This window comes from Podarcis vaucheri, assembly GCF_965113315.1.
Source record: "Podarcis vaucheri genome assembly, chromosome: 10".
NCBI classification, from domain to species: Eukaryota; Metazoa; Chordata; class Lepidosauria; order Squamata; family Lacertidae; genus Podarcis; species Podarcis vaucheri.
The window spans coordinates 75927138-75942210 of record NC_138748.1 but is presented as its reverse complement, the minus strand read 5'-3'; the positions used below and the strand labels follow the sequence as shown (position 1 = coordinate 75942210).

The following is a 15073-nucleotide window of genomic DNA, read 5'->3' as shown; positions in this document are numbered from 1 at the left end:
GTCACATAGAGGAGGGAGAAAGGTTGTTTTCTGCTGCTCCAGAGAAGCAGACACGGAGCAATGGATCCAAACTACAAGAAAGAAGATTCCACCTAAACATTAGGAAGAACTTCCTGACAGTACGAGCTGTTCGACAGTGGAATTTGCTGCCAAGGAGTATGGTGGAGTCTCCTACTTTGGAGGTCTTTAAGCAGAGGCTTGACAACCATATGTCAGGAGTGCTCTGATGGTGTTTCCTGCTTGGCAGGGGGTTGGACTCGATGGCCCTTGTGGTCTCTTCCAACTCTATGATTCTATGATTCTATGAGTTCTGCATATAAGTTAAATAAGCAGGGAGACAATATACAGCCTTGTCAAACTCCTTTCCCAATTTTGAACCAATCAGTTGTTCCATATCCAGTTCTAACTGTAGCTTCTTGTCCCACAAAGAGATTTCTCAGGAGACAGATGAGGTGATCAGGCACTCCCATTTCTTTAAGAACTTGCCATAGTTTGCTGTGGTCGACACAGTCAAAGGCTTTGGCATAGTCAAGGAAGCAGAAGTAGATGTCTTTCTGGAACTCTCTAGCTTTCTCCATAATCCAGCGCATGCTTGCAATTTGGTCTCTGGTTCCTCTGCCTCTTCGAAATCCAGCTTGCACTTCTGGGAGTTCTCGGTCCACATACTGCTTGAGCCTGCCTTGTAGCATCTTAAGCATAACCTTGCTAGCGTGTGAAATGAACACAATTGTGCGGTAGTTGGAGCATTCTTTGGCACTGCCCTTCTTTGGGATTGGGATTCATGTGTGGCAGGAACAACCCCCCCCCCAATCATTCAATTTGTACAAAAACGAAGAGACACACACACTAGACATACGCCACATTTCTGTTATAAATTCATAGAAAATCAGCCATACATCGGATCTGCACCGTTCCACTTTTATTTTACACCATGAGGGAAGGACTATCAAAGGGGGGAGACTTGACACAAGGCAGCCATACTCCCCCAAGCGTACAAACACATCCGCAGATTTCTCCCTTGACACATGGAATCCTCTTCTGGCTCCAGTTGTATCGGCTGCTTTTCTGAGCCTCTTGGCTGTTACGCAGGGACGGGGCCTGTGTCCACGGTCCTTGTCCTGGCCTGAGTCAGAGGCTGGGGTGGGGGGCTGGGATTTGGGGGGAGTCGCTTAGTTGCCCCCCCATTCCTGGTTTGAACAGCACCAAGACCTAAAAGACGGAGGGATCTAAGCTCGTGGGGTGGGGGAGGGGAGGATGTTGCAATGCAAACCTTGTAGGAGGGACGGGACCCACTTGGCAGCTGGATCTCCGGGATCAGCCCCTCCCCCGCTCTCCAATCCACTAAAGGAAGGGGGGAACCTTCCTCTCCTCCCCCCCCCACTCAAACGTTCCCTCCCCTCCCTGCACATCCTCCTCTCACCCCGCCCCCCCCCACCCCAAATCCCTCCCCCAATACATTGCTCCTCCTCCTCCAATCCGGCTTCTGCTCCAGGAATGTGGGGGGGGTGAGCCCCCTCCAACTCTGCCTGCGTCTCCCGGAAGTGGAGCTTCCACTCCGGATTGCTGCTCTGCCCCACAGCTCTAGGGGCGCGCGCGTTCTCAAAGGGGAGGAGGGGCGGCAGGTAAATCCTCCCCACCCACGTGGATGTTGCAGGAAAGGAAAGGAGGATCGGGAGCGAGGACAAAGAGGTAAAGGGGTCGGAGGGAGAAAAGGACCCAGAGACTCTCTCCAGCTCCCCCAAGCGCCTTCCGTGGGGCCTGGATCCCGTGCTGCGAAGGGGCGGAGACGGGGCGCCCCCCCACGAGGACTCCCTGGCCCCGTTTCCCCCTCGCAGGCATCCCTGGGGCGCGGAGAGAAGCGGGCCGGGAAAGGGTTAAGGGGTGCGGGAGGCGCCTGGATAGAGACCCCCTGTCCCTCCCCGGCTCATCTTGGGGGGCAATAGGGACGGAGAGATGGGTCGTGCAGGGCGAGGGGTGAGCCGGGCCAAGGGGGCGTCTGGGTTGAGGCGAGACTCCGGGAGAAAGAGAGGGGGTCATGGAAGTGGGGGGAGAAGGGAGGGGGCACCCCCGGGTCAGGGAAGCGCAGCAATGGGGGGGGAGAAGAAGACCAGTCTTTGGGGAGACATCTCCATCAGGACGCCCACGATGAATCTCCGGAGGGGCCGCCTTGGCTTCTCCCTCCCGCCCAGGAATGGCCCCCCCTTCAAGGCAACCAGAGAAGGATCCCTGGAAAGTGGGGGTCCTGTCCCCCCACCTCTTCCTTCCTGCAATCTCCATCCTCTTCCCACCCCATAAGCCCCTGCCCTGTCCAGTCAATGATTCTGCCCAGTCCAGCCATTGGTCCCCTGGAGAGGAGAGGAAATCCCGAGAAGAAGAGGGGAGGGGGGAGGCCTTCTCAGAAGCGGCTCTTGGTTTCCGCAATCCCACCCAGGAAGCAGCCAGAAACCTTTTCCTCTCTCTCAGGTTCCATCTTTATTGTCTTTTCCGCTGAGGATGAGGATAATGTACACCTGTCATCAGAAACAGGGGTGCAGAGTCCATGGAATGGCGCTCAGGGCTGATAGAGAAGTTGCACCTCGAAAACATTTCTGTTCCTCTTATTCTTTGAAGGCAGTGTCAGAGTGACTGACAAGCTGAGATACAACCCATCATCATCTGATGACATGAATCTTCCCAGTCATCTGATGACATGAATCTTCCCAGTCAAAGGACCCATTTTCCTGATAGACAGTGCCTGTTTGCTGGAGGCTCTACACACCGGGTGTGCCTGTGCAGGCCAAAGACTGCCAGTATTAGCACAGGTGAGGTGTGTGACCTCCCCAAATTTACAGACTGTGTGTGAATGAGCGTTCGTGGGTGGGATTATAGTTTATGGCAACCCTGTGATTTTCTCCACCCATAACATTTCTTGAGCTAATATTGCAGTACAAATTCCAAAATAACTACAAAAAAACCACAAAAGAATAATAATTGTAGTATTTATACCTTGCCCATCTGGTTGGGTTTCCCCAGCCACTCTGGGCAGCTTCCAGTACATATAAAAGACAGGAAAACATCAAACATTATAGACCTCCTGACACAGGGCTGCCTTCAGCTGTCTTCCAAATGTCAGGTAGTTGTTCATTTCCTTGACCTCTGAAGGGACGGTGTTCCACAGGGTGGGCGCCACCACCGAGAAGGCCCTCTGCCTGCTTCCCTGTACCCTCACTTATCACAGAGAGGGGGCCAGCAGGAGGACCTCAGAGGATGACCTCAGTGTTCAGAGTGAAGGATGGGGGTGGAGACACTCCTTCAGGTCTACAGGGCCAAGTCGGTTGAGGGCTTTAGGTTGCAGATCTTGCTCCTCCTTAATGATCTCCAAGTCCGACATATAGTTAGCAGAATAGGAAAAAACACTCAGAGGCAGCAAAAAATCCATTCAGCAGATAAATTTAGTACAGAAGGCAAAGAAGCATGACTATCCAAAAACTGAATTTACAGTAAAACCCTAACACAGCATAGCAAAACAGCACTCAAGTAAGAAAGACAGAGGCAGAGTAGAGAATAGCAGAATAGGAAGTGGGACCAGGCGCCTTTCAATACTGTGACTGATAAACAATTCAGTGTCAGAGTAACCTTGGGACTGGATACCAAGCTTGGCTCACTCCAGTTTGAACCAGTTTCTTCTGGTTCCCAAAGACAAGAAGGTTCAGCATAATCTCATGACAACTTATTCCACCCCCTGCTCTCAGCAGAAAGGAAACTCCCTTAGCAGCTAAAATGCTCCAGCTAGAGAAAACACCACTTTGAATCACACAGAGTAAAACCACCAGAACCTTCTTGAACCAATAGACTAGGAATGATCTCTATATGTCAGATCAATACTTTTCTTGCCTGAAAGATGCAACCATGACACTTTAAAGATCAGCACAAGCAGTTTGAATTGTGCTCCGAAATGCATTGAGAGCGAGTGAAGATCCTTTAGGACAGCGTTACAAGGTTGAACTTTTCATTAAGTACAGTTATCCCTTTGCCTGGAATATCCAGCTTTGTCAGTGCCAAATTAGGGTAGTCCTGTGTCAGAAGACAGGCACGAGATCAGGCAGCACATCAACATTATAAAGAACCATTGGGGTGGGGTGTTTCCCATTTGCCATCTGCTTTCCTTCCGCTTCTCCTGCTCTCTCCATGCAATGCGAGGCATGTAGACAGAGGTCCATCTCCCAGAACAGGAGCTTCCCTGAGCATCCATTCAGCTGACCCCAAGCACCAAGCCTTGTCACTAGTTCTCTGACTGACCCAGACCACAGTCTCTGGACAAGATATAGACTGTGCAGGTGATTCATAAAGATCTAGAGGTGGATGAAGGATTATGATGCAGAGGATGGGGAATGTCCAAAGGAACGATGGACCAGAGAAAGAGAGGGCCTGTTCATGGACAGAGAGCAGCTGCCTTTCCTGTGAGGAAACAATTGATTTGAAAAGGCTGTATTCCAAGATCATGCTGTGCTATTAACGATGTTTGAGGATTATGAAAGGTTGCTGCTGCATTACTATCATTTGATGACATTGCTTTTTCATTTGCTGTGCGTAAGAGGGGGTGGGGTGGGTGTTTAGTTGGGTGCGGGAATTTGTTTAATTTAATTATGGTGTGTTTGTAACATTCTCTTTTTTTGTTTGTTTTATTGTTTTGTAAGTTTGTTTTTTGTATAGGTTTTAATTTGATTTTAAGGGGAGGGGTCAGGGCTGCCTGGGAGTGGATCCCAACAAACAAAATGGCTGGGGCAGGTTCCACGGGGGGGGGGGGGATGTACTGGGACAACCAATCTCAGTGATCACGGGTAGGAGGAGGAGTTATGCTAAGACCAGACCACGTCATTACCGAGGAAGTGGGCTTAGTCATTGTTTGAGGACTATCCCTGCCTCCAGGTCTGGTCTTGACCAGACGGGATACTGGAATCAGCAAGGGAGACCCACATAGCCTGAAGGTGCTGCTGTGCAATGCCAGGTCAATGATCCATAAAACCATTGTGATCCATGACTTGATCGTGGATGGAGGACTTGACCTGGCATGTGTAACAGAGACCTGGTTGGATGAGGCAGATGGGCCTGTCCTTGCCGCTGCTTGTCCGCCAGGTTTCTCTTACACACAGCAACCCAGGTCACGTGGGCGGGGAGGGGGGTTTGCAGTGATTTTTAGGAAGTCATTAGTTTGCACCAGGCGTCCTATTGAGAAGACCCAGTTTTCTGAGTGCATATTCTGGAAGTTGGGCAATAGGGGCAGTACAGGATTCCTTTTGGTGTACCAACCTCCCCACTGCACCAAGGATTCCCTGCCCGAGCTGCTTCAGGTCGTGGCGGATGTTCTCCTGGAGACACCTAGTTTGGTTGTCCTAGGGGATTTTAACATCCATGCCAACACGACCTTACAAGGGGCCGCTCAGGACTTCGTGGAAATCATGGCCTCCATGGGGCTGTCCCTGAATAAGTCTGGCCCAACCCATAGCCGCAGACATGCCTTGGACCTGGTGTTTACCTCTATGGATGTTCATGATCTGACACTAAGTAAAAGCAAAACAAAAGAAGTGCCATGGTCAGATCACTTCCTGGTGCAACTGGACTTCTCCGCGACCCTTCCCCTCTGCAGGGAGGTGGGACCGATTTGGATGGTCTCCCACCATATAATGGATCCAAATGGTTACCAGAGAGTGGTAGGGGATGCTTTATCCCATGATTCCCTGGTGGCCCGCTGGAATGTGGAGTTAACCAGGGCTATTGACTGGCTCCGAAGCACCCTCTCTGATTGCATGGAGTCCGAACAGCCCCGTGGTTTTCCACAGGTCGGAGGGCAATGAAACAATCATTGAGACGGCTAGAGCACCGGTGGGGGATGACCCATTCTGAAGCTGACCAGACATGGGTTAGAGTTGAATGTTGAGCCTACCAAGTTGCGGTAGTGACGGCAAAGACTACTTTCTTCACCGCCTCTATTGCATCTGCAGAAAACAGGAGCAGGAGACTTTTTCAGGTGGTTCGCAATTTAGCAGAACCACCTGCTCCATCAGGGGTCAGTGCGGCCCACATGATCTCCTGCAATGATTTTGCAAAGTTTTTTTTACAGATAAAGTCGCTCAGATTCACTCAGGTCGCTCAAGTCGCTCAGGTAGACTCCACCGTGGCATCAGGGCCGGGGCGGGAGAGTGCTAGAGTCTGTCTAGTCACTTGTGGGGTGCCTCAGGGTTCTGTCCTCTCCCCCATGCTTTTCAACATCTACATGAAGTCGCTGGGAGAGATCATCAGGGGGTTTGGGCTGGGTGTTCATCAGTATGCGGATGATACCCAGCTCTACCTCTCTTTCAAATCAGAACCAGTGAAGGTCCTGTGTGAGTGTCTGGAGGCGGTTGGGGGATGGATGGTGGCTAACAGATTGAGGTTGAATCCTGACAAGATAGAAGTACTGCTTTTGGGGGACAGGAGGCGGGCAGGTGTGGACTCCCTGGTCCTGAATGGGGTAACTGTGCCCCTGAAGGACCAGGTGCGCAGCCTGGGAGTCGTTTTGGACTCACAGCTGTCCATGGAGGTGCAGGTCAATTCTGTGTCCAGGACAGCTGTCTACCAGCTCTATCTGGTACACAGGCTGAGACCCTATCTGCCTGTGAACTGCCTTGCCAGAGTGGTGCATGCTCTGGTTATCTCCCGCTTGGACTTCAATGCGCTATACATGGGGCTACCTTTGAAGGTGACCCAGAAACTAAAACTAATCCACAATGCAGCAGCTAGACTGGGGACTGGGAGCAGCTGCCAAGACCACATAACACCTGTCTTGAAAGACCTACATTGTCTGCCAGTACGTTTCCGAGCACAATTCAAAGTGTTTGTGCTGACCTTTAAAGCCCTAAACATCCCCGGTCCAGTATACCTGAAGGAGTGTCTCCACCCCTCATTGTTCTGCCTGGACACTGAGGTCTAGCTCTGAGGGCCTTCTGGCGGTTCCCTCACTGCGAGAAGCAAAGTTACAGGGAACCAGGCAGAGGGCCTTCTCGGTAGTGGCACCCTCCCTGTAGAACGCCCTCCCACCAGATGTCAAAGAGATAAACAACTACCAGACTTTTAGAAGACATCTGAAGGCAGCCCTTTTTAGGGAAGCTTTTAATGTTTGATGTATTACAGTATTTTAATGTTTTTCTGGAAGCTGCCCAGAGTGGCTGGGGAAGCCCAGCCAGATGGGCAGGGTATAAATAATAAATTATTATTATTATTATTTCATAAAAATTGGGAACATGGGTAGGAAGCGGGGGAATGTAGGAGATGTGTGAAATAAGAGAAGGGGCAAATGGTGTTTGATTTGTTCTTTTCCCTTTGTTCTCTTCCTTGGAATCCAAAAAGGACTTCCTCTCTGCCCACTCTGAAGAAGGTGTTAGAGAAGAATGTCAGAATTCCAGGGGACGGGAATAGACATTGAAATGTGAGAAATGTGGAATATGCTTCACTGAATGAGAACACGTAGCTCACATCAACAAACTCACAGGAGAGAAACCTTTTAAAGATTCGATGTGTGGAAAGAGTTTCACTGTTAGTGAAAAACCTAGAATACATCAGTGGACTGCCATGGGTAAGAAAGGATTCCAATGCAGGGAGTGTGGGAAGAGCTTCAGTCGGAGTGGAAACCTTAAATTACACCAAAGGACTCACACAGGGGAGAAACCATTTAAATGCATGGAGTGTGGAAAGAGCTTCAGTCAGAATGGAAACCTTAGAATACATCAACGTACACATACAGGGGAGAAACCGTTTAAATGCATGGCTTGTGGAAAGAGCTTTAGTGATAGTGGAACCCTTAGAAAACATCAACATTTTCACACAGGAGAGAAACCATTTAAATGTATGGAGTGTGGAAAGAGCTTCAGTTTCAGTTCAAACCTTAGACAACATCAACGGACTCACACTGGGGAGAAACCATTTAAATGCATGGAGTGTGGAAAGAGCTTTAGTCAAAATGCGCACCTGTCAGGGGTTCAGGAGCAGAGACGCAGGAGAGGGAGGAAACAGAGAGCGAGGGGGGGGGAATCTGAAGGAAGGATGAGTGTCAGAGCTGCCACCAGGTCCCAGCTCACACAGGACCACGCTAGCCAACGTTCACTTTATAAGAGTCTTTATTGAGTTACAAGTTTCATGTCCGAACTGCAGCGTGCAGCTCTACACCTTCCATTCTAGGTCGACGAAGTCTCGTCTGACTCTCCGCCCCCTGTGCACCAGCTTAATACCCTAGCCTTGCTCCACCTCCTACGCCTCTCCCTGCGTCTCTGGGTCCCACTGCTCCTCCTAGTCTCCTCCCTCCTAGACTCCTCCGACGCTGAAGACCCCCCACTTCCTTCCTCCTCCTTTCGGCGGGCTTTGGGACCCGGCTCCCTCTCCGGGCTGCTTGCTGCGCCAGCTTCCTCTGCATTTGAACTTGGCGCGCGCGCCCAACTCCCTGCCTTCCTCTTAACCGTTGCCTCGCTCTCTGAGGAGGGCGTGACCACCCCTGACTCGTGCCCTCCCTCCTGCTGACAGCCTCCGGAACCCGATGCCTGGCTACCTTCCTCCCTGCTGCTCTCAGTCTTGAGCGTGGGTCCCGACTTCCAGCTGCTGCCGCTCTCAGTTATGAGCGTGGGTCCCGACTTCCAGCTGCTGCTCTCTGAATCTCCTCTGTTCCCTTCCTCCTGGGGTGTCCCCCCGGATCCCCCCCTTGCTCTGCTCACTGGGGCTCCCTTTTGGGAGTCCTCTGACTCACTGCTTAGGCTTGGAGATCTCGGGTCGTCATCATCACTCATTCTCCCTTCGGATTCCTCCCCCTCGCTCTCTGTTTCCTTCCTTCTCTGCGTCTCTGCTCCTGAACCCCTGACATCCATCCCCCCCTCGAAGCCCCCCCTTCCCCCCTCCCCGCTTTCAGGTGTGGGTGCTGGGTGCTCCATCATCATGGGAGGGAATGCCGGATACAGTTCGCTCCCCGTGGTTGGCCGCCAACTGAAGACCTCCGATTCTTCCTCCTCGCGGTCGTCGACGTTGACCTGTTCCGCTTCCATCTCTGTACCGCCGTGCTCGAACCCAAGGTCCTCCCCGAACACGTCCGTGTCAGTCTCTGCGTCGGTCGCTCGACCTGGCATCTCCAGCCACTTCCGGCGCCATTGCTCCTCTGGTCGATCGTCTCACCAATACGAGGTGTCTGACGCCGAACCCGCCGGTGATCCTTCTGGGGAACGGGTGCTCAGTGCGGGTTCCCCGTCCGAGTCGAATCCATGGAACGTGCTGGAAGAAAGTGTGGGCGTGAACAGCCAGTCGTCGAAGAAGCTCGCTGGCATGGGTCTGTGTGGGAAAAGGGCATGAAACTCGTCCTTGAGCAGGGGTTCCTCCAAAGCGTAGTCTGGCACCCAGCTATTGGCGCTGGCCCGGGTGCCCTCTCTGGCTAGGAGGTATTCGACTCCCTCTTCCCCCCATCTGGAGTCCAAAATCTCCGTGACCTCGTTGATGGGGTCCTGCTGCGCCACCCCCCGCGTCTCCGTCCGCTCCCGGAACGGACTCGGTGCCGTCCCGGGCTCCTGGAATCTGTGAGGTGCCTTGTAGGGAGTGAGCACCGACCTGTGGAACACCGGATGCATTCTGGAACCCTCCGGCAGCGCCAGCCGGAAAGCTACCGGGTTGATCTGTGCTTCGACTTGGTACGGACCAATTTGCTTGTGCCCCAACTTCTTCTTGGCTAGTGACCTGGTCGGCACTGCGTGGGCTGCCAACCAGACCCAGTCTCCTACGTGGATCTCTTCGCCAACCCGCCTGTGCTTGTCAGCTTGCACCTTGTAGGCGTGCTTAGCTAGCTCCAGCTGCCGTCTGAGTTGATCGTGGACCGCCTGCAACTCTGACGCGAACGCGTCCGCCGTCTGTGGTTCTCCTTCCCCCACTCTCTCCAGTCCCGGGAAGGTTCTGGGATTCCTCCCATTGTTGGCGAAGAACGGCGTCACCCCTGTGGACACGTGCTTCGTGTTGTTGTAAGCGAACTCGGCGAGCGGCAGGTAATCCACCCACGTCGCAGGCTGTTGATTGGCATAGCATCTCAGGTACTGCTGCATGATGGCATTGACCCTCTCTGCTTGCCCGTTGGTCTGCGGGTGTCTTGCCGATGCCAGATTGACCTTGACATGTAGAAAACCCATCAGCTTCTGCCAGAAATTCGAGATGAACTGGCGTCCGCGGTCGGACAGTATAGACCGCGGCAGACCATGCACTTTGAACACGTGATCTATGAACAGTTTGGCGGTTTGTTCCGCCGTGGCCACCTTCGCACACGGAATGAAATGTGCCATCTTGGTGAACAAGTCCACCACCACTAGTACAGCTGTCTTGCCCCTCGAGCTGGGTAAATCCATGACAAAGTCTAGGGCCACCCTCTCCCACGGTTCAAACGGCGTTTGCAGCGGTTCTAACAGTCCCGCCGGCGGTCTGTGTACCGGCTTGGCCCTCTGGCAGGTGTCGCACCTCGCGACGTAGTCCGCGACCTCCCCTCTCAGCCTGGGCCACCAGAAGTCTCTCGCGACTAATTCCACCATTTTTTCTGTGCCAAAGTGACCGGCCGTGGGTGCGTCGTGCAACTGTTGCAGTACCTTGGCTCGAAGTTCGTCTCCAGGCACATAGACGGCCCCTTTATGTAGGAGCAAGCCGTCCCGCACCTGGAACTCGTCTGTGTTAGCCGTGCCTCTGTGCACTTCTGCCATCTTCTCTTGCGCGAATGAGTCGTCCCGCAACGCACGCCGCACCGCATCCAGGTCTACCGTAGCTGAGGCACACGCCCACGCCGTCGGTGCGAAGATGTGCATGGCCGCCGCTGGCGTCACCTCTTCTAGGTATTGCGGTTTCCGGGACAGTGCATCCGCCATGATGTTGGTGTCTCCTGGGACGTACTCTATTCGGAAATCGAAGTCCGCAAAGAACTCTGCCCAACGTATCTGCCTCTGGTTCAGGAACTGCGCCGTGCGCCAGTGCTCCAGATTTTTGTGGTCCGTGCAAACCTGCACTGTATGCTTGGCGCCGATCAGGAAATGCCTCCACGCCTTGAACGCTGCATGAATGGCCAGCAACTCCCTGTCCCAGATGGTGTAGTTCTGCTCCGACTTGCTGAGCTTCCTGGAGTAGAACGCTCCCGGCCTCCAGACCCCCTGCGGGTCTCGCTGCAGCAGGACGGCTCCCACGGCTCTGTCTGACGCATCTGTCTCTACCCTCAACGGTTTACTGGGGTCGATATGCAGCAGTTGCTTTTCCGACGCGAAGAGACGCTTGAGCGCTTGAAAGGACTGCTCCGCCTGCTCCGTCCAGATGAATTTCTTTTTCTTGGAGCTGAGCGTGTCCGTAATGGCCGCCGTCTGCATCGCGAACCCCTTGATAAATTTGCGATAGAAGTTGGCAAAGCCGACAAACCGCTGTACCTCCTTCCGGTTTCGCGGGCTCTTCCAATCCAACACCGCGCGAACCTTGGTGCTGTCCATGGCTAGTCCCTTGTCCGACAACTTGTATCCCAGGAAATCCACCTCCGTCGTGTCGAACTGGCACTTCTCTAGCTTGGCGTACAGTCTATGTTGTTGCAACCTCCTCAGCACCTCCCTCACGTCTTGGTCGTGAGCTTGCTGCGATTCAGAGAATATCAGGATGTCATCCAGGAAGCAGACGCACTTCTTGTAGAGGAGCCCCGCCAATACGTGATGCATGAAAGCTTGAAAACAGTGAGAGCCATTTTGTAATCCAAAGGGCATAACTCTGTACTCGTAGGTGCCCAGGGGCGTGAACATGGCCGTTTTCCACTCATCGCCCTCCCGTATGCGGATGAGATTGTACGCCCCTCGTAGGTCCAACTTGGTGAACACGCGTCCCTTGCGCACCGTCGCGAGGAGGTCGTCAATCCTGGGCATGGGGTAATCAGACGGCTTGGTCATCTGGTTCAAGAGGCGGTAGTCCACAACGAGTCTTTTTTGGGGCGTGTCTTTCTTTTTCACGAAGAAAACGGGACTGCCCCCCACTGCCTTGGACTCTCTGATGAAGCCACGCTCCAGATTATGATCAATGAACTGTTTGAGTTCCTGCATTTCGTCCTCAGACATGGAGTATAGCCTCCCCTTAGGCAGCGTCGCCCCTGGCAGGAGGTCAATCTTGCAGTCATATGGCCGGTGAGGGGGTAGCTTGTCCGCCTCCTTCTCGCAGAAGACCTCCAAAAAGTCCGCGTATTTGTGGGGAACTGTGTGCAGCGTCCCCAACTGTAGTTGCGATTCTTCCTCTTCCCCCTCCCTTCTGGGTATAATGCAGTGTTCAGCGCAATAAGAAGAACCGAAGATCAGCTGTCTCTGGTACCACGCCAGTGTCGGACTGTGCCTGTCCAGCCAGCTCATGCCCAAGACGATGGGAGTGTCCGACAACTGAGTGACATTAAAGCTGATGACTTCTCTGTGGTTACCTAATCGCATCACCATTGGCGGCGTTTGCTGCACCACTTGCCCCCCTAGTAACTCTCTCCCATCCACCGTGACGACTTGCAGGGGCAGAGTGGCAGGCAGTAGCTGTATAGCGTGTCGCTTCACAAAATCCTGCGCCATAAAATCTGCATTACTCCCAGAGTCCACAGTGATCGGGACGTCTATTGTGAGTCCATTGGGCAGCTGGAGCGATGCGGTCAGTTGCACGACCGGTTTGGGCGGGAGGGGGTCTGTGGGTTGCAAGATCTCTGGGGACTGCTTCACTGATACGTCTGGCTGGGCCCCAGTACTTCCGTCTCCAGCCAGACATCGTCGTTTCCCTGCAGAGGTTCTTTGTGCTGTGTAGCTGTCTCCACTTTAGCAGCGGCTGCAGTGTGCTTCAGGCTCCTCTGGGGACACTCTTTCGCCAAGTGTTGCGGACTTTCGCAGATGTAGCACTTCCGGGTCCCTCTAGGAGTCTTAGATTTGCCTGCTCCTGGTGCTAGGGCTCTGGTTGCTGACTGAGCCCTGGCACCTCCCACCTCCATAGGTTCTGCTCCCCCTCCTGGCGGAGGCGTGGATTGCGCACGCTCTGCTTCTCTGGGAACGAAGGAAAAACTTCTCGCTGCTTCGCGCCCACTACGCCCCTCCTCCCTGGCCCATGGGCGTTCTTCTAGCCGCACTCCCGCAGATAGCGCCCTCTGGACCACCTCCTGCGTGCTCTTGGGTCTCTCCCCTCTCGCAATTTCGTCCTTAACTGGGTTGCTGAGACCCTCCCAGAAGAGATCTCTTACTGGAGGCGAATCTCGGTCCCATTCTAAAGCGCTGACGAGTGCGAAAAAGCGTGCGTGGTACTGTCGTACCGTGGCCCTGCCTTGTTTAAGTCCATGTATCTCCCGTCGCGCAAGATCCACATCTATGCTAGATAAAAAGCATGCATCCATCGCTTTGATGAAGGCATCCGCACTTTGAAGCGCTGGATCCTTATCCCTCCACAAATTGCGCAGCCAAGCTTTAGCATCTCCATGCAAATGGGATAGGATAAACCCCACCTTCTCTTCCTCATCTCTAAAGTCCTTTGCCAGCAGTTGCAGTGCACACAGTATATCTGCTCGAAAATTGGGGTACTGTTGCAGGTTCCCATCAAAATGCTGCACAAGACCGCCTGATCTCCTTGCCAACCCAACTCCCTCCGGCTTGGGTCCCGTTTGTACCTGCTTGGCAAACGCTTCAAACCTGGCTTGGAGATCTCTGTAGGCGAGCGCTGCTTCCTCCTCCCTCTTTCGGGATGCTAATATCTCTGTGTTTAATTGTGTCACTGCCTCTTGCAGATTTGCGATTCGCTGTTCAGCCGTCATGCCTGCCGATTTTGTGAGCTTGAGTCCAGGCACCCCTCTTCACCCCTCGCTGCGCCTTCTCCCGCTGCGGTGTTTCAGGCGCCTGGAACTTCTTTGTAGGGGAGACGAGACTTACTGTCAGAGCTGCCACCAGGTCCCAGCTCACACAGGACCACGCTAGCCAACGTTCACTTTATAAGAGTCTTTATTGAGTTACAAGTTTCATGTCCGAACTGCAGCGTGCAGCTCTACACCTTCCATTCTAGGTCGACGAAGTCTCGTCTGACTCTCCGCCCCCTGTGCACCAGCTTAATACCCTAGCCTTGCTCCACCTCCTACGCCTCTCCCTGCGTCTCTGGGTCCCACTGCTCCTCCTAGTCTCCTCCCTCCTAGACTCCTCCGACGCTGAAGACCCCCCACTTCCTTCCTCCTCCTTTCGGCGGGCTTTGGGACCCGGCTCCCTCTCCGGGCTGCTTGCTGCGCCAGCTTCCTCTGCATTTGAACTTGGCGCGCGCGCCCAACTCCCTGCCTTCCTCTTAACCGTTGCCTCGCTCTCTGAGGAGGGCGTGACCACCCCTGACTCGTGCCCTCCCTCCTGCTGACAGCCTCCGGAACCCGATGCCTGGCTACCTTCCTCCCTGCTGCTCTCAGTCTTGAGCGTGGGTCCCGACTTCCAGCTGCTGCCGCTCTCAGTTATGAGCGTGGGTCCCGACTTCCAGCTGCTGCTCTCTGAATCTCCTCTGTTCCCTTCCTCCTGGGGTGTCCCCCCGGATCCCCCCCTTGCTCTGCTCACTGGGGCTCCCTTTTGGGAGTCCTCTGACTCACTGCTTAGGCTTGGAGATCTCGGGTCGTCATCATCACTCATTCTCCCTTCGGATTCCTCCCCCTCGCTCTCTGTTTCCTTCCTTCTCTGCGTCTCTGCTCCTGAACCCCTGACAATGAGTGATGATGACGACCCGAGATCCCCGAGCCTTTCCAGTGAGTCAGAGGATTCCCAGAAAGGAGCCCCAGTGGTCAGAGCAGGGGGGGACCCAGGGGGACACCCCAGGAAGAAGGGACCAGAAGGGATTCAGAGAGCAGCAGCTGGAGGTCGGGACCAACGTTCCCAGCTGAGAGCAGCGGGGAGAAAGGGGACCAGGCATCGGGTTCCGGAGGCTTTCAGCAGGAGGGAGGGCATGAGTCAGGAGTTGTCACGCCCTCATCAGGGAGTGAGGAAACGGTCAAGAGGAAGGTGGAAGGTTGGGCGCGCGCGCCAAGTTCAAATGCAGCGGAAACTGGCGCAGTAAG

General features: G+C 53.9%; 2 protein-coding genes across 2 annotated transcripts in view; both read left to right on the top strand.

Moving 5' to 3' along the window:
- LOC309541368 (uncharacterized protein) overlaps nucleotides 1-15073 on the top strand; it is a 135784-nt gene that overhangs the window by 4903 nt on the left and 115808 nt on the right. The window lies entirely within an intron of this gene.
- The window catches only part of LOC309541378 (uncharacterized protein), a 97522-nt gene continuing 84077 nt past the window's right edge, over nucleotides 1629-15073 (top strand). Inside the window, exon 1 of the mRNA XM_082239199.1 lies at nucleotides 1629-1689. The gene's annotated coding sequence lies outside the window, so the exon portion shown is untranslated. The remainder of the gene's footprint in view (nucleotides 1690-15073) is intronic.